Consider the following 18,199-nt stretch of genomic DNA (forward strand, 5'->3'; position numbering starts at 1 on the left):
TTTCCTATAGATCTAGAAGATGACCTTGGTGTTCCTGTCCATGGTAAAGCCTCGAAGAGGGACAAGGCAGACAATTGGAAAAATAAAAAATCATCCCTCCTCTCTGAAAGGAGAGCACAGGAAGCACAAAGTGATTGGAGCAGCTTGAATTTATGCTTCCTATTTGAAGAAGTCCTTGTAGAGGTATTTCTCTGCCCCCGACACCTTCTGTTGTGGGATAACTCTGCCAGAGGGTTACTCAACTCAAGAGAATACTTTTTTTTTTTTTTTTAGGTAGGCTTCATGCCTAGTGTGGAGCCCAATTCAGGGCCTGAACTCACAATCCTGAGTCAAATGCCCAACTGACTGAGCCACCCAGGCGCCCTGAGAATACTTTTTTTTTTTTTTTTTTTTACTGCAGAGAAGGCTGCTGAATAACATGTTGAGTATGGCATGGAAAACTTGATATTCTTCTGTTGAGTCCTGTGAGTCATGGCTGCAGATGAGGCATACGAGATCAATGGCCTGCCTGCTGAGATTGGAGTGAGGGGAAATCTGGTCAGAGCCATTTGGGGACAAAACTGCCTCCTTGTCAGTATGGTGGCCTTGCCCAGACTGCTTTTTTTCTCCTGCTGCGTTTATTTTGAAAGAGAGAGAAAGAGTGCATGAGGGAGGGAGGGAGGGGCAGGGAGAGGGAGAGAGAGAGAATCCCAAGCACACTCTGTGCTGTTAGGGCAGAGACTGACACGGGGTTCAATCCCACGACTCTGGGCCAAAATCAAGAGTCGGACACTCAACCAACTGAGCCACTTAGGCACCCCAACGTGGAAGCTGCTTATGTGCTTGTGTAGAAAGGACAGGTTTCTCCTCTGCTCACTTTGTTAAGGCAGCGTAAATTCCTCTTATGAGTCGGTCCTTCCAAAGAGCCGGCAGCCTCTGCTTCAAATGCTCCTGTGACTGCAGACCTAGTTGGTATCTAAATAGTCTAATTCACCGGCAATGATTCTGGCACAAATCAAAGGATTTAGCACTAGAAGGAACTTTAAAGACTTAAGAAATCCAATCGTATCATTTTATGTGTGAAGAACCAAGACCACGTGAGAGCCACAGAGCTAATTAGTGCTAGAGAAATGAGACAAGAACTCAGTGTCTTGAGCCGGATTCTTGTAAATGGAAGAGCATGTCGTTAATTCAGGAGATCTGTGAGTACTGCCTCCAGGCCCGTGCTCATTCCTACGTGTAGTTACTAAGCGATGTTGGTAAGAAACGTAATTTTAGAAGAGGTGATTTGGGGCTTCATATTTAAAGAAACGAATTGTCATGAATCTGTCATGTGCAAACGAGTGCCAAACAATTATCTTAACACTGTTTTTATAAAACAATTGGAAGCCCCACAGCTTTTCCTTATTGGGATGTGTCCTTAACTGAACTCTTGGAGATTAATACTTCATCTTCTAACCCTCTGAGTGTCTTATGCACACATTGAGAAGGCTCAACTTGAAATCCTGAATTTTCTGGCTCATATTTAGAGATGGCTCCTTTTCTAGTAGATACTTTATCTGAGCCTTAAGACTAGACAACTGGGTATTCATTTAATGGGAAGACCTTAATTTTGTCCCTTCCAGGCATCCTGCCCAATTTGCAAAGTGGAAATCCTTGCAACTTTTTCTTTCACTTGGCCTAATATATCTTGTGTAGTTACGTAAATTTACACAAAGCAAAAAATGTTCAGGAAGCAGAAACAGAAAGACAAAAACACTTCATTTATTAGCATCCTGGAAGCAAAGTGCATTGCTTTGGTCCTGCTCTCCAAAAGTACAGTAGTTGCCTTTTATCTGCAGTTTTGCTTTCTGCGTTTTAGTTTCCCTCAGTTAAGTGTGGTATGGAAGCAGACGGTACTCCTGATGAATCATCTGGAGGTCAAGACCAGACTAACGCTCCATCATAACACCTACAACATTCACCTCACTGTCATCTTATCACATGGGCATTTTACCATCTCATATCATCACAAGAAGAAAAGGTAAGTGCAGTCAGACAAGATGTTTTGAGAGAAACAGAGAGACCACATTCAAATAATGTTCATAATAGAATATTGTTATAATTGTTCTATTTTATTATTAATTATTGTTAATCTCTAAATTTATAAATTAAACTTTTTTTATTAAAAAAATTTTTTTTTAACGTTTATTTATTTTTGGGACAGAGAGAGACAGAGCATGAACGGGGGAGGGTCAGAGAGAGAGGGAGACACAGAACCGGAAGCAGGCTCCAGGCTCTGAGCCATCAGCCCAGAGCCTGACGCGGGGCTCGAACTCACCGACCGCGAGATCGTGACCTGAGCTGAAGTCGGACGCTTAACTGACTGAGCCACCCAGGCGCCCCTATAAATTAAACTTTATCATAGGTATGTATATATAAGAAAAAAAACAGTATAGGGGTGCCTGGGTGGCTCAGTCGGTTAAGCGTTCGATTTTGGCTCAGGTCATGATCTCATGGTTTGGTTCGAGAATTGGAGCCCCCCTTCTGGCTCTGTGCTGACAGCACGGAGCCTGGACCCTGCTCAGATTCTGTGTCTCCCTCTCTCTGCCTGTCCTCCACTTGCACTCTGTCTCTCACAAAAATAAATAAACATTAGAAAAAAAGAAAAAAAAAAACAGGATATATATAAGGTTTGGTACTATCTGCAGTTTTAGCCATCCACTGGAAGGTCTTGGAATATATACCTGTGGATAATGGGGGCCTATGGTACATAGAAGAACAGAATGCAGATATTGGCTGTATGAAAGCTTTAAAGCAGGTGAATTTTTTACAAAATTGTAAACCTACTATGTGCCAGGTTGTTTTCTTTTTTTCTTTTTTTGGCAGCCCTGAAAAGGGCCTTTATTTGGAGAAAAAGGGGTGATGAGGTTTTAGCCCCCAAAGCCATAGAGGGTGCGGCCCTGGTGCTTGAGCAGGTAGACTACCTCCATGGCCGTGACTATTTTGCGCTTGGCGTGCTCTGTGTAGGTGACAGCGTCGGGGATTACCTTCTCCAGGAAGACCTTGAGTACCCCCCCAGGTCTCCTCCTAGATGAGGCCAGAGATGCGCTTGACGCCGCCGAACTGGGCCAGCCGCCAGATGGCGGGCTTAGTGATGCCCTGGATGTTGACGGGCAGCACCTTGCGGTGGTGCTTGGCGCCCCCCATGCCCAGGCCCTTCCCGCCCCTGCCGCGATCAGACATAGCTGCCTAATAAACATTAAAATTTTTTTTAAAAGGAAAGAAAGAAAGAAAGAAAGAAAGAAAGAAAGAAAGAAAACCCCAATCGCTGTGACGTGCTGTGCGAGTAGGTCACAGCGATTGGGGTTTTCTTTTCTTTCTTTTTTTTTTTTAATTAAAAATTTTTTAATGTTTATTTTTGACAGAGAGAGAGAGAGAGAGAGAGAGCGCGCACGCGCGAGCGAGCATGAGTGGGGGAGGGGCAGAGAGAATCCAAAGCAGGCTCCAGCCTCTGAGCTGTCAGCACAGAGCCGGACTCGAGGCTTGAACTCGTGGACAGTGAGATCATGACCTGACACAAAGTCAGAAGCTCAACAACTGAGCCCCACCCCCCAAGGCGTCCCAGTTTTTAAAATTGTTAAATGTTCATTTATTTTTGAGAAAGACAGAGAGACAGAGTGCAAGCTGGGGAGGGGTAGAGAGAAGGAGACACAGAATCTGAAGCAGGCTCCAGGCTCCGAGCTGTCAGCACAGAGCCAGATGTGGGCTTGAATTCACAAACCTTGAGATCATGACCTGAGCCAAAGTGGGATGCCCAACCGACTGAGCCGCCCAGGTGTCCCGGGGTTTTCTTTTTTTAATATGTTCTTTCATTCAAGAAGATGCTTTATTCTCCTTCTGGTTGTTGTCTGTCATAAAGACTTCTTTTGGGGAAAGGATTTGATGTTGGTTATATTTTAGTTTATGCATTCATTTACCCAGTAAATATTTTTTGAGCAACTGCTATGTAGCAGACACTAAGCTAGGTGATAGGATACAATAGGGAGAAGAAATTAGACAAATCCATGCCTTTTTGGCTTAGTCTAGTGAGGGGCAGAATATAATAACACAAATATATGTAAGATAAGTTGATGAGCACTGGGAAGGAGATGTACAAAGTACTAGGAGATGGGGAGGATTTCACCTGGTCATAAGCACCAAGGAAAGTTTCCCTATAAAATGATGCTTCAGCAGAAATGTGAAGGAGTTGGAGTTATCAAAGAGTGAAGAATGATTCAAGTCAAGGAAACAGTATATGCAAAGACTCTGTAATCATAGAGGGTCAAGGGGTATTATATGTATTAAAATTTTCTTTTGGGGCATCTGGGTGGCTCAGTTGGTTGAGGGTCCAACTCTTGATTTTGGCTTATATCATAATCCCAGGGTTGTGGGATCAAGCCCCACATCGGGCTCTATGCTGAGTGTGAAGCCTGCTTAGGATTTTCTTTCCCTCCCTCTTTCCTTCTCCCCTGCTTGTGCACTCTCACTCTCTCTCTCTCAAATAAAAAAAAAAAAAAATATATATATATATATATATATATATATATATATATATACACACACACACACATATATATATATGTAAATTTTTTTTTTTTTTTTTGCTTTTGCTGTAATGTTGAATAGGTTTGACTGGGATTAAAAGGGATACAGGTAGACTGGTTAGGAGGTTATTAAAATGGATAAAACTTGGGGCGCATGGGTGGCTCCATCAGTTGAGCATCTGACTTCAGCTCAGGTCATGATCTCACATCTCCTGAGTTCAAGCCCTGCATCAGGCTCTCTGCTGTCAGCACAGAGCCTGCTATGTAGCCTCTGTCCCCCTCTCTCTCTGCCCCTCCCCCACATGTGCTCTCTCTGTTTATTTTATAAAAATAAACATTAAAAAAATAGACAAAGCTTGGTTAAGAAGGTGGAGAAGATGGAGGAAAACATAATTTTGACCGGATTGGGGGCTGGTTTGAGCATAGAGGTGAGAGAGAGGGAGGTATCATGGATGACTTATGGCTTTCAGGCTCCTTCAACTGAATGACTAGTTCACTGAAGTGGGGGCTACGGAAGGAAACCAGGTTAGGGGAATTGGTGGATGTGGGAAGTGGTGAAAGCATGACTTCATTAGACTTGAACATCTTGAGAATCCCAAGAGGCCAAGGTAAGCTGCCAGTTGTATAATCAACTTTGATGCCTGAGGAGACAGAGGCTTGGGCTGGAGATATAAATTTGTGAGTCATCTTTGTGTGGACATTGAGTAGAGAGGGGAGCACCAGGAGAAAGACTATTTTAGAGTAGATTTAAGTAAATGCTCTACTTTCCTCTGGGGATAGGTCTTTTTTTTCTTTTCAAAGTTTATTTATTTTGAGAGAAAGAGAGCAAGTGCACTCGCATGCAAGCAGGAGAGTGGCAGAGAGAGAGAATTCCAAGAAGGCTTGATCCTGGGGGCTCAACATGGGGCTGGGTTCTATGAACCAAGAGATCATGACCTGGGCTGAAATCAAGAGTTGGAAGCTTAACTGACTGAGCCACCCAGGTGCACCAAATGGCTTTGATTCTTGATCAAAGTCTTTCAGGTTTTAGAGCAAATGGACAAACTTAGAAATTGAGCAGAAATATCCCTAAAATTATGACACACAGGTGGACCTTGCTGGGCTTGTTGAAAAGTTAACTGAAAGACATGAAAGACATTTTTTTAAAATGTTTTTTTTAACGTTTATTCATTTTTGAGAGACAGAGAGAGATACAGTGCAAGTGGGTGAGGAGCAGAGAGAGAGAGAGAGAGAGAGAGAGAGAGAAGCCCAAGCAGGCTCCAGGCCCCGAGCTGTTAGCACAGAGCCTGATGCGGGGTTTGAACTCACTGACTGCAAGATCATGACCTGAGCTGAAGTCAGACGCTTAACTGAGCCACCCAGGTGCCCCTGAAAGACATTTTTTTAAATCTTTAAGGAAAACAAACTTTTAGCTATCTGCTTGATGGGCAGATGGTGCATATGGAGAAAAGGTCAGGTAAAGTGCCTAGGTCTATAAAGCAAATTAAATTCTGTGTTGGCAAATGAAGTGATTAAAATGATCAAAGATATCCTTTCAATCTAAAAGTAGTTTGAAGGTGTTGTGTGTGTGTGTGTGAAGAATGAATTAATCTAAAAACTAAATTTAAAACATCTTAACTGGTTTTTAGTACATGCACCCAAGAAAATACTATGAAACTTTTTAAAAAGATGAAAGATAATGTGGATAATCTAGATGTATACATTCATAGAAGGAATCCTGTTATATGTTATCAGGTGAAAAAAAGCATGTTGCAAAACATTATTGAGGTATAATCTATTTATTGGCATTTAAAAAATTTTCAACAACATAGCAGAAAAACCAATAAAGACATTCCTATTTTAAAATCATAGGTTGAACATTTTTCCATTTTTAAATATTCTTCAAAAACATAGTTTTTATTCACTACATAATGCCATTATATGAACTTATTGAGCCATTCCTTTGTTTTGACAAAATTTCATCTTTATAAAATCACACACACACACACACACACACACGGTATAGATTCCTAGAAGTACTCACTCAAGCTGTTTGAGATTCTTGTCAAACTGCTTTTCAGAGAAGCTGTCATGATTTTTCATTTCCACCAACAGTGTACAAAAATGCAATTCCATTGTACTTAAAATACTTTAAAATACTTTTTTTTAATTTAAATTTTAATTTTTTAAAAGTTGCGTATTTATTTTGAAAGAGAGAGAGGATGGGGGAGGGGCAGAGAGAGAGAGAGAGAGAGAGAATTCCAAGCAGGTTCCATGCTGTCAGCATGAGCCTGATGTTGGGCTTGATCTCACAACTGTGAAATCATGACCTGAGCGAAATCAAGAGTCAGATGCTTAACTGACTAAGCCATCCAGGCATCTCTAATTTTAATTTTTAAAATAAAGTTTATTTATTTATTTTGAGAGAGAGAGAGAGAGAAAGCAAGTGGGGGAGGGGAAGGGAAAGAGGGGGAGAGAGAATCCCAGGCAGGCTCTGCACCATTAGCACAGACCCCGAGTTGGGGCTTGAACTTGTGAACCATGAAATAACGACCTGAGCTGAAGTCTTCAGCTCAACCAAATGAGTCACCCAGGCGCCCCAACTTTTTTTAATTTTAGAGAGAGAGAGAGAGTGCATGTGTGCGAGTCGAGGACAGGGGCAGAAGCAGAGGGAGAGAGAATCTTAAGTAGACTGCAGGCTCCGTGCTCAGCACGGAGCCTAATGCAGGGCTCGATTCCACAACCCTGGGATCATGACCTGAGCTGAAATCAAGAGTCAGACACTCAACTGCTTGAGCCACCCAGGGGCCCCTAAAATACCTTTTCAAAGTTAATAGGAGAAATAGTATTTCAATATCATTTGTAGTTGTGTCATTTGTGTTACCAGTAACATTCAAGATTTTTGTTGTGTATCAGCCACTTACATTTTTATTTGAATAATTTAAAGTTCTTTTAAAAAAAATTTTTTTTTTAACGTTTATTTATTTTTGAGACAGAGAGAGACAAAGCATGAACGGGGGAGGGTCAGAGAGAGGGAGACACAGAATCTGAAACAGGCTCCAGGCTCTGAGCTGTCATCACAGAGCCCGACGCGGGGCTCAAACTCACGGACCATGAGATCATGACCTGAGCTGAAGTCGGCCGCTTAACCGACTGAGCCACCCAGGCACCCCTAAAGTTCTTTTTTTAAATAATTCTTAAGCTTTACCTATTTTTCTATTGTTAGAGTTATTTTAAAAATTAATAGACTTTTTTAAAAGCAGTTTTACATTTGTAGAAAAATTGAGCAAAAAGTATTGAGATTTCCCATGTACCACTTCTATCTACTCTCTCCTCAGTTGTGTTAGTATGGTATATTTGTTACAATTGATGAGCCAGTATTGATATATTATTATCAACTAAAGTTTATAGTGGGTTCACTCTTTTTGTTTTACATTCGATGGGTTTTGACAAATGTATGACATATATCTACCATTATGGTATCATACAGAATAGTTTTACTGCCCTATAAAAATCTGCATTCATCTATTCAGCCCTCCCTCCCCCATAGTTTCTGGCAACCAGTCATTGTTTAATGGTCACAACAGTTTTGTCTTTTCCGTGATATCACATAGTTGGAATCATACAACCTGTAGTCTTTTCAGACTGGCTTCTTTGACTTAGCAATATGCATTTACGTTTCCTCTGTGTCGTTTCATGGCTTGAGAGCGCTTTTCTTTTTAAAGCTAGCTAATGTTTAGTCAATTGAATGGATATTCCATGGCTTATTTACTCACCTATTGAAGAACATCTTGGTTGTTTCCAAGTTTTGGCAATTATGAATAAACCTGCTATAAACAATCGAGTGTTTGGGCATAATTTTCAACTAATTTGGGTAAATACCAAGGACTGTCATTGCTGGATCATATGGTTAAGAGTATGCTTAGCTTTCTAGAAACTGCCAAACTGTCTTCCAAAGTGGAGTTTTGCATTCCCATCAGCAATAAATGAGAATTGTTGCTTATAGTACTTTTTGAAACCTGTTAATAGTAATAACAATAAAAAAATCTACACATAAACTAATTGTCTATGAAGGAGAACCATTTGTTTGTTGTACATGGAGCAGAGCATCCCTCCTCCCCACCAGCTTATTGACAATATTTTCACACTCATTTTCAGTAGATAGTTTTACTTCACTGTGAGGATCTGCCTGTAGTTAAATTCCTCCAGAATTCTATTTTTGATATTGGATGCTTTGAATTTTTTATAGTAATAGTAATTGAGAATTATTTTCTGGGCTGCCTGTGTGGCTCAGTCAGTTAAGCATCCGAGTCTTGATATCTGCTCAGGTCATGCTTTCGAGGTCATGAGTTCGAGTTGGGCTCCCCACTGAGTGTGGAGCCTGTTTGGGATTCTCTCTGTCGCCTTCTGTCTCTGCCCCACCCCTGCTTATGCTTTCTCTCTCTCTCAAAATAAATAAATAAACATCTTTTAAGAAAAGGAATTATTGGGACGCCTGGGTGGCGCAGTTGGTTGAGTGTCTTTCTTCAGCTCAGGTTATGATCTTGTGGCTTGTGAGTTCGAGCCTCGCATGGGGCTCTCTGCTGTCAGCACAGATCCTGCTTCAGATCCTCGATCTCCCTCTCTCTCTCTCTCTGCCTCTCCCCTGCTCTCCGTCTCTTTCAAAAATACACATTAAAAAAAAGAATTATTTTCTAAATTTTAATAAATTCATATGCTGTACTCAACAATACCACACAGAACACATGTCAACATTTTGCTACTTTGTTACACAATAGTAAAATCTCTCCCCTGTCAATTTTATAAATAGGTAGGCACAATTAACTTCAGTGTGTAAAACAACCACAAAGACTTTGTGCCCAGCTGGGTCATTTTTAGGTTCATACAAAATATTTTGTTAATGTAATTTTCCTATTTCTTATCTAAACATTCAAAAGAAACAGAATGAGACCTTTAATATTATCAGGGCAGGGCTCATCTGTCCCCTCCTCGCCCCTGTATCTAGGAACTCCCAGGACTGTCCTGCAGAAATGAAGTCATTTAATCATAGATTCCTGAGCCGCAAACACTCTCAAAGGGCTTTTTAGTTCAGTCATAAGTGTGGCCCAATTTAAGTCATACCTGACACAGGATGCTTGTCCTAATCTTCCACAATTTCAGATGTTCTAGTCTTCCAAAACAGACGGGTTCACGAGTTTTTCCTTCTTTAATACATTCTTCATTAGGTCAAAACAATCTTCTTACCTGTAGATAAAAAATCATTTCTGTGTGTGTGTGTGTGTGTGTGTGTGTGTGTGTGTGTTTTCTAAAACATCCATGAGCATTTTTCTTAAAAGTTGCCAAGAGAATAGAGCTTAAATATTCTCACCATAACAAGGAAAAATGATAATTATGTGAAGTAAAGTTTGTGTTAGTTAACTTTATTGTGGGAAACATTTTTCAATATATATGTGTATCAAATGATCACATTGTACACCTTGAACTTACACAGTGTTACATGTCGCTTATATCTCAATAAAGCTGGAAAAAATGTAAATCCCTTAGTACATAAAGACAGGTTCCCTCCACCCCCTACCTCGGCTTTTGTGTCATTATTCCTATATATGCCTTCCTTTTTATTTCTGGCATTTGCTCTTGTTCTTAAACATACATACGATTCACCAGAAGGAATGATTCATTTTTACCTGGGGCTACTGAACAAGTTTTTATTTAGGAGGTGATTTTTAGGATTTAAAGGATTTTAGGAGGAAGAAAGGGTTGCAAAAAGAGAATTCCAACTAGTATGAGACAAGGATGTGAGCATGACAGAACACGTCATGTTTGGGAAGTTTCAAGGTCTCCTTTTGTGGCTAAAACACAGTGTATTTATAAGAAGATGGGGAAAGTTATGCTGGAACCAGACAGTGAAAGGCCTTGGGCTACTCTTGGGAGGTGGATTTTAGCTATGGGAAAAGACTGGGAAACAACTATGTTTAAAAGTGAATTCTGGAGGTCTATACCATGTGGAGGGCATTTTGGAGCGGGAGAGCATGCAGGCAGGGAAAAAGTTATAAGCCCATTTCTGTTATCCAAATGGAAATAGCTAAGGGCTGGAAATGAGGCAGTTGCTTTGGGATTGAGAAGGGAGACTTTTGAAGGATGAACTGACAGGTGATAATGCCTAAATAATTGTTTCCAGAATTCTGGTATGGGCAAGTGGTTGGTTGTATGTCTTTCTTTCTTTCTTTCTTTCTTTCTTTCTTTCTTTCTTTCTTCCTTTCTTTTTTCTTTTTTTCTTTTTTAATGTTTATTTTTGAGAGGGGGAAGGGAAAGAGGGGGGCAGTGGACATAGGACCCAAAGCAGGCTCTGTGCTGACAGCACTCTGATGTAGTACTCAAACTCAGGAACCATGAGATTATGACCTGACCCAAAATCAAGAGTCGGACACTTAACTGAATAATCAGGTGCCCCTATTTATGTTATTTTACTTTCATGCTTTCTCTTTCTGAAATGTCCTCTCCCATTCAGTCTTCACTATTCATCTTTCAAAATGGTTGGAATCGTTTCCTGTTTAAAACTTTCCCTCCCTATTTCACACAGAGAATTGACTTCTCCCTCCTTTGGGTTCCACTATATCCCAGCAAGATTGACATTTTATTGCACTTATTTAATATTTGTCTCCTTTTCCTAGATACTATCTCACAGAAAGGAGAGATCATGAATTTTGCCTCTATAGCCTCGGTACCTAGAGTAGTGCCTGACACATAGTTGCAATGGGAAAACATTTGTTGAATAAATAAATGAAATGGCAGATAAGGGAGATTTTCCAGTCATGTCTTTACTGGCTTCCATACACTGTAGATCACCAGGAAAGGAAAATGGTTCTATGTCTATACAATGGGGTGATAGACACTCACACTACCGGTGGAGAAGGTTGAGATAGTGGAATGAAAGCTCTTAGGGAATTATAATACAAATAAAACCCTTTATTCCTATATTATGGGGAAATTGCTTCTTCCACTGATAAGGGTGCATCCAGTTGGGAATACTGGTTTTACCTGTGACTTGTCTACAAGAAATCTAGAATGTTCAGGATGATTTGGGAAGAAGTTATCCTGAGGGAAGTAGGGTTAAGACAGACTTCACAGAAAAAGAGCGAAATTTCCTTAGGAGCATGTGCTTGGCTTTTTTGGAGGTTTGGTTAATCCTGGGAGGAAGACCTCATACCGTAATTTCTAGGGATGAATCTACAAAGTCCAGAGGTGGGAGAAGTACCTGTTCACAGAGGCTCTGCCCACATCTAGACTTCGGTGCTGGTCCAAGATGTGGAGTCATGGACTTGCATCTGTGTGAACCCAAGTCCCCAGCCTGGCACTGTGAAGGACTGACTGTGACCTAAGCACTGGGGTGTTGGGGCCTGACAGATACCCTCTTACTCTGGCCATTTCAACTCCTCAGCTCATCCTATGTGTAACTGAAGTGAAAATGTGTGGCCCACGCTTCACGCCAACCACCTTTATCCTCTGCTATTCTGCCATGCCATTTGGAAGCCAAGAGGCTGTTTTGTCTCCAGTTCCGTTTTGCACTGAGTATCACTGAGTACTTAATTTACTATTAGGCAAAGACCAGAAGGGAGAAACAGATTTCAAAACATTTAAAAGCATGTAAGTGCCAAAGTGCTTTTTCTAGGGATAAAACTAATAGCAGAAAGTTGGTTTTCATCCAAGAGTTTCTGGAAGACAAAAGCCATTCATTAGAACACATCTTGATTGAACCTGGGGGGTATGGTGGGTGGGGACATGGCGTTGAAGTTGGGGGGCACGGAGGGGAGTGGGCTCTGTGTAAAATTGAATGCAGCCTCAGAATTTAAAACGATATTGTGTGTGTCGAGGTAACTTCCCCCATTGTGTCAACCACACTACACTTTTACAAAGAGTAGTGCTAGATCTTAACTATAATTTCAGGCACATTTTTAGTTCAAACACTTAAAAAAAATCCCAGTTCTATTAAAGCCATTATGGATGTTTTTGCTAACGCACAGATCCAGGTTTTTAAAAAAACCCAAGTAGGCCCTACAAAAATTAGAAAGAATTAATTACCTGCTTCCCCCAATTCCCTGCCTTTTAAAAATTAAGCATTCTAAGAAGACATATGTGAGTGGCTAGCATATAAACATTAGTTGTTCTTTTCTGTGCTCTCATATTTCTGCGTTCCATCCTCCTTTTTTTTTTTTTAATAGCATATTGCATTTAATTGCATGTTTCCACATCCATCTCCCTCATTAAACTTGAGCTCATCTGGGACAAGACTGAGTCTCACCCATCTTAGGTTCATCAGTGCCTATGTTCTGAGTGTGGCTATGAAGAGTTGTTTTTCAAAAACTATTTGTTGAATGAATGAAACATCATTTTTAGCTCTAGGCCTTTGTTTTGCTCTCGGCCTAATTAGGTAATTTTTAATTCATAACAAGCGCTGGCTCTTAATCAGATCAAAGGAGGCTCAAGTTCATTTTTAATGAAAGAGGTACAAATTAAAACTCTGCTGAGGTACAACGTTGTCATCTGTCATACCCTTGTATATGTAGTACATGCAGTATTAACACTTTGTTAGTTGAATACACTAATAGTATTTCTAGGGAAGGCCTTTGGCCATATCTATCAAAATTACAAATGAACATGCTTTTTGACCCAGAAATTCCACTTCTAGGAACTTGTCTGGCAGATATACTTTCACAGGAGGCAATGACACTTGTGAGAACATTGACTGTGGCATTGCTTGCAGTAGCAAAAACCCGGAAATGAACTCAATGTTCAGAATAGGGGACTAGTTAAATAAATAATGGTACATGCATACAACAGACAATCTAGTCCAGAAGAAAAAAAGAATGAGGCAGTCTGTATATACTGATAGGGGATAATTGGTAAGATCTATTGTTAAGTTAAAAAATAAAAAACAAGATTCAAGGGGCGCCTGGGTAGCTCAGTCGGTTATGTGTCCGGCTTCCACTCAGGTCACGGTCTCAGAGGTCATGAGTTCAAGCCCCACGTCGGGCTCCGTGCTGACAGCTCAGAGCCTGGAGCCTGCTTCGGATTCTGTGTCTCCCTGTCTCCCTGCCCCTCCCCCCACTCACACTCTATCTCTCTCTCACTCTCAAAAATAAACATTAAAAAAAAAATAAGTAAAAAGATTCTAGACAGCGTGTACCATGTGCTACCATATATTACATGATGATAAGATGCCTAGGTATATTTGCCTGTGTATGCATAGCTATCTCTGAATGGACTCACCAATCCCAGTGATACGGCTACCTGTGGTTTAGGGAACCAGTTGGATCAATGACAGGGAGCTATGGTTTCTGTCACCTGCAACACAAAAAGTCCTATTTTGCCCACTTTTTAAACACCTTACCATTTTCCTATCACTGTTAGGATTAAGCCCAAAATCCTTCTCAAGGCCTACAAGGTGCTTCAAGACAGAACTCCCACCTACCTCCCCTGTCTCATTTTTAGCCCCTCTCCCTCCTTGCTTGGTTTTCTTTCAGTGTCTCAAACACCGTTTGCTTTCCGTCTCGTGGTCTTTGCAGATGCTGTTCCTTTGCTTGGAAAGCTCCTCCCCTCACCCTCCCCTGTCTAATTCCTACTTGTCCTTGAGGTAACAATGTTGAGGCTGTTGAGGCCGTTTCATCAAAGAGACTTTTGCTACCTCCCCAGGCTAGTGTAGTCTCCTGATAGATGCTCCCATGACCCCCCAAAGTTCTCTCTCATTACCAAACATGACAATTAGAAATGATACATTATTTGCTTGAAGTCTGCTTTCCTCGCTAAGTCACAAGCTGATGTGTATTGTGGTTACCTTTTTACACGTACCTAGCACAAAGCAGGTGCTTATAAACCCTTGTGAAGGGAAGAAATGAAGGGTGAAAGCAAGGGAGGAATGAAGGAGGCAGGGCAGGAGGAAGTAGGAAAGGCAGCCAGGTTAGGGAGAAGGGAGGGAAGAAAGGAAGGAACTACGAACACATTAAAGGCCATTGTAGAGGGCTGTCCCCATGTGTGTTCTTCATTAGTAAGTAGCTAGCAGGCTCAGTATTCTCAGATTAATTTGAAAATTATAATGTTAACTTCATGATCTTAAAATTAATATTTTATAAAATTGATTATTTTGGTTTATTGTTTAATAAAAAGGAATTTATCACCACTGATGGATCTTGTTTTACGTTAGCCTAGATATCATGTTATTCTGAATATTTCCTTTTTTACCACTGAGGGGCAGTAGTAACCTTTTCTCACACAAAAGGTTAAGATTTCTATTTTTTATGAGTGGGAAGATGTTTCAGTGTATACATGTTAGGACTTTAGGCTATTTTAAATACTCAACATATTTTTATACTGATGCTGCTGCTTACATATGAATCACATGGGGTTTTGATTATATTTAGAATGAGATCAAGCCTCTTCCCCAGCCTCCAAGGCCCTGAATGAGCTCTAGTCACACTGGTCCTCTCACGAGACCACCCTCTTTCAAAGCCTTATCACTACTCCTTTCTCCCTGGAACTCTGTCCTTATTCAGATCCCTGCAATTCATCAGGGCTTTCCAGATGTCTCCATGGAAAGTAGCTTTCCCAGGGGCCAGACAGGTTTTATGAGTCCTGAGGCTTATACAGTTTGAGAAAAAGAATACAAAATTATGAGTATAGAAATTCACACAAAAGTGAATATTGATTTAGAATAAGAAAAGGGGGCACCTGGGTGGCTCAGTCACTTGAATGTCCAACTCTTGATTTTGGCTCAGGTTAAGATTCCAGGGTCATGGGATTGAGCCTCACATTGGGCTCTGTGCTGAGCTTAGAGCCTGCTTAAGATCCTCTCTCTCTCTCTCTCTCTCTCTTCCTCTCTCTCTCCCACTGCCCCTCCCTCGCTCACACACATGCTCTGTCTCTTCAAAAATAAAATAACACGATGAAGTAATTTTTAAAAAAGATTAAGAAAAGAAGTCACAACAAAGGACAAAATGAAAAAGCTGACACATACCCCAAATGTTAGGAAAGCCAGAAAAAGAACATATGTTTTTATTAATGAACTGCCTGACATAATATTTTTTACTATAAAATTTTGGCTCCATACTCTTCAATCACCTTTTCCTATGACATTGATGGTGTCACACATCTCTCTATGCAGTGAATACAAGGATAGTTCAGTTTTTGGAATAGTATCATTGATTGAGATGTGTATTTATGATTGAGAGTTTAGAAAAGTTTCTCGGGTTTCACTACTCATTATCGGTAATGGCATGTAAATTTTTAAGATCGTTGTCAAAATCTCTATTAGGTTTTTTTCATATATGGGCCCTAGGACTTTAGGACATTCTAAGTGTTTTGTTTGGGGATGTGTGGGGGTGTGGCATGTGTGTGCACATGGGGCCCTCCACACCAGTGGCTACCATTCCTCCAGGGCTCAGAAGAAGCCTGTGTAGATGAGGAACTCCATTAGTTTCATGGTCAGCCTGTGCCCCACCCCCCCACCTCTGTCCAACTTCCCAATTAATTGTTATCACTTCACTTGGTTTTCTTTGTTTAAAAAAATTTTTTTAAATGTTTATTTATTTTTGAGACAGAGAGAGAGACACAGAGTGTGGGTGGGGGAGGGGCAGAGAGAGAGGGAGACACAGACCCGAAGCAGGCTCCAGGCTCCACGCTGTCAGCACAGAGCCTGACACGGGGCTCGAACTCACCAACTGTGAGATCATGACCTGAGCCGAAGTCATTCGCTCAACCCATTTGCTTAACCGACTGAGCCACACAGGAGCCCCTTGATTTGGTTTTCATTGTCCTCAGCACTTCACACAATCCAAAATTATCTTAATTGGGCATTTGCCTGTTTACAGATGGCCTTCCTCCACTGCAATGTAAGTTGGCAAGGAAGAGAGACCTGAACAGTTTTGTTCCGGCTGTGCTCCCAGAGCCTCCCATAGGCTTGGACTAAGGAGAGGGGTTCAACCATTTGTTGAATGAATGAGTGAATGAATTAACGTGGGATTTAATATCAATCTGTAAAATTTGTTCTTAGAATTTATGAATGTTGATTTTTCACAAGAGCCATTTAAAAAAACTTAATTGCATATCAAGTGTTATGAGCAATAATTATGCTAATTGGATAATTTTCTGAAATGACACATTTTACGTGATACCATCACAATATGTTCATTTCTTTGACTAGAAGTTTTGAAACAGAAAAGCCACAGATTCTTTAGTGTTTGTATGGACCTCAGATATTTGATAGAGCAGCATTCAAACGTTCTTGCTCCATTAGCCCACCAAATAATTTAAAAACAAAACAATTGACACCTGCACACACTTGAAAGTTATTATTTTTTAAAATCATAAATTTAAATATTTGGCAAAGGATGTAATTTCTGACAGTGTAAATTGACACTTCAATTGTATTAATTAGAAGCAAAATACCAAATCGATTTGATTCCTGCATTCATTTATTTTAAAAATACATTGATGAGCTCTTCTTTAACAGCAGAAAATATAGTTTTCATTTTTCTCCCTTAAATCTGTATTTTCATCCCACTCCTCCTCCTTTCAATGTCAAATATATATTTTTTAATTTTTAACAATGTTTATCTATTGTTGAAAGAGAGAGAGACAGAGTGTGAGTGGGGAGGGGCAGAGAGAGAGAAGGAGACACAGAATCCAAAGTAGGCTCCAGGCTCTGAGCTGTCGGCACAGAGCCTGACACGGGGCTCGAAGCCATGAACCATGAGATCATGACCTGAGCCAAAGTCTGTCGCTTAACTGACTGAGCCACCCAGGTGCCCCAATGTCAAATATTTTTATGCCTGAAAGTCTTCTATGGATAGACCCATCAAACTTTTTTACTACAAAAATATGTATATACATTTAAATCTAAATTTTTAAGGTTTTTGTGATCATAGGCTCAAAGTATTAAAAAATTTTTTGGATTCAGTTATTATAAGTATTATTGATACATAGATTGAAATATAAATATATGACAAATTATGATATTAATTATGAAAAGTAAAATTTTATTAGCAATCCATTTCTTTTTTTTTAAGGTTTATTTATTTATTTTTAGAGAGACAGAGACAGTACGAGTGGAGGAAGGGGGAGAGAGAGGGAGAGAGAGAATCCCAAGCAGGCACCATCAGCCCAGAGCCCAGTGTGGAACTTGAACCCATGAAGCCCCGATATCATGACCTGAGCTGAAACCAAGAACCAGCTGCTTAACCTGCTGAGCCACCCAGGAGCTCCACAATGCACTTCTTAATCAGATGGGTAGAACTAATTTTTCTGTAAGTTTATGTATCCACATTTGAATATTATTTATTGCAAGAATTACACAGACTTTAGCATAGAGTCTATGCTTATTTGTTGTTTTATAGTTGTAAGTTCTGAGAAAACATACTGACATAAATAAGCAGATGGGAAAGAATGTTTTGTTATAGCACTACTACTCAGTTCTTCAAACTTGCCGGTTTTACAGTAACATATCATCAATAGTTATTGTTAATGCACTCTCAGCTAATGTGTCCTGCTTTTATATTGATAGCAAAGAATAAGGAACTTACCTGACAAGCAAAAAGATTATTTAATCAGCCATTAAAGTCATTCACTTTGTCAACACCAGCATTTAGGAATCTGTCTCTGTGTTTGGTGCCTCAGGGATTTTCCCA

General features: G+C 40.3%; 1 long non-coding RNA gene and 1 pseudogene across 1 annotated transcript in view; one reads left to right on the forward strand and one right to left on the reverse strand.

The window, feature by feature from the left end:
- LOC144615660 (uncharacterized) overlaps positions 1–17,880 on the forward strand; it is a 29,060-nt gene extending 11,180 nt beyond the window's left edge. Inside the window, exon 4 of the long non-coding RNA XR_013554058.2 lies at positions 17,602–17,880. This is a non-coding gene — a long non-coding RNA (uncharacterized LOC144615660). The remainder of the gene's footprint in view (positions 1–17,601) is intronic.
- On the reverse strand, positions 2,892–3,204 carry LOC132681235 (histone H4-like; annotated as a pseudogene).
- Positions 17,881–18,199: the final 319 nt, after the last annotated feature.

The sequence above is a fragment of the Panthera onca genome, chromosome A1 (genome assembly GCF_046562875.1).
Source record: "Panthera onca isolate mPanOnc1 chromosome A1, mPanOnc1 haplotype 2, whole genome shotgun sequence".
Taxonomy (NCBI): domain Eukaryota; kingdom Metazoa; phylum Chordata; class Mammalia; order Carnivora; family Felidae; genus Panthera; species Panthera onca.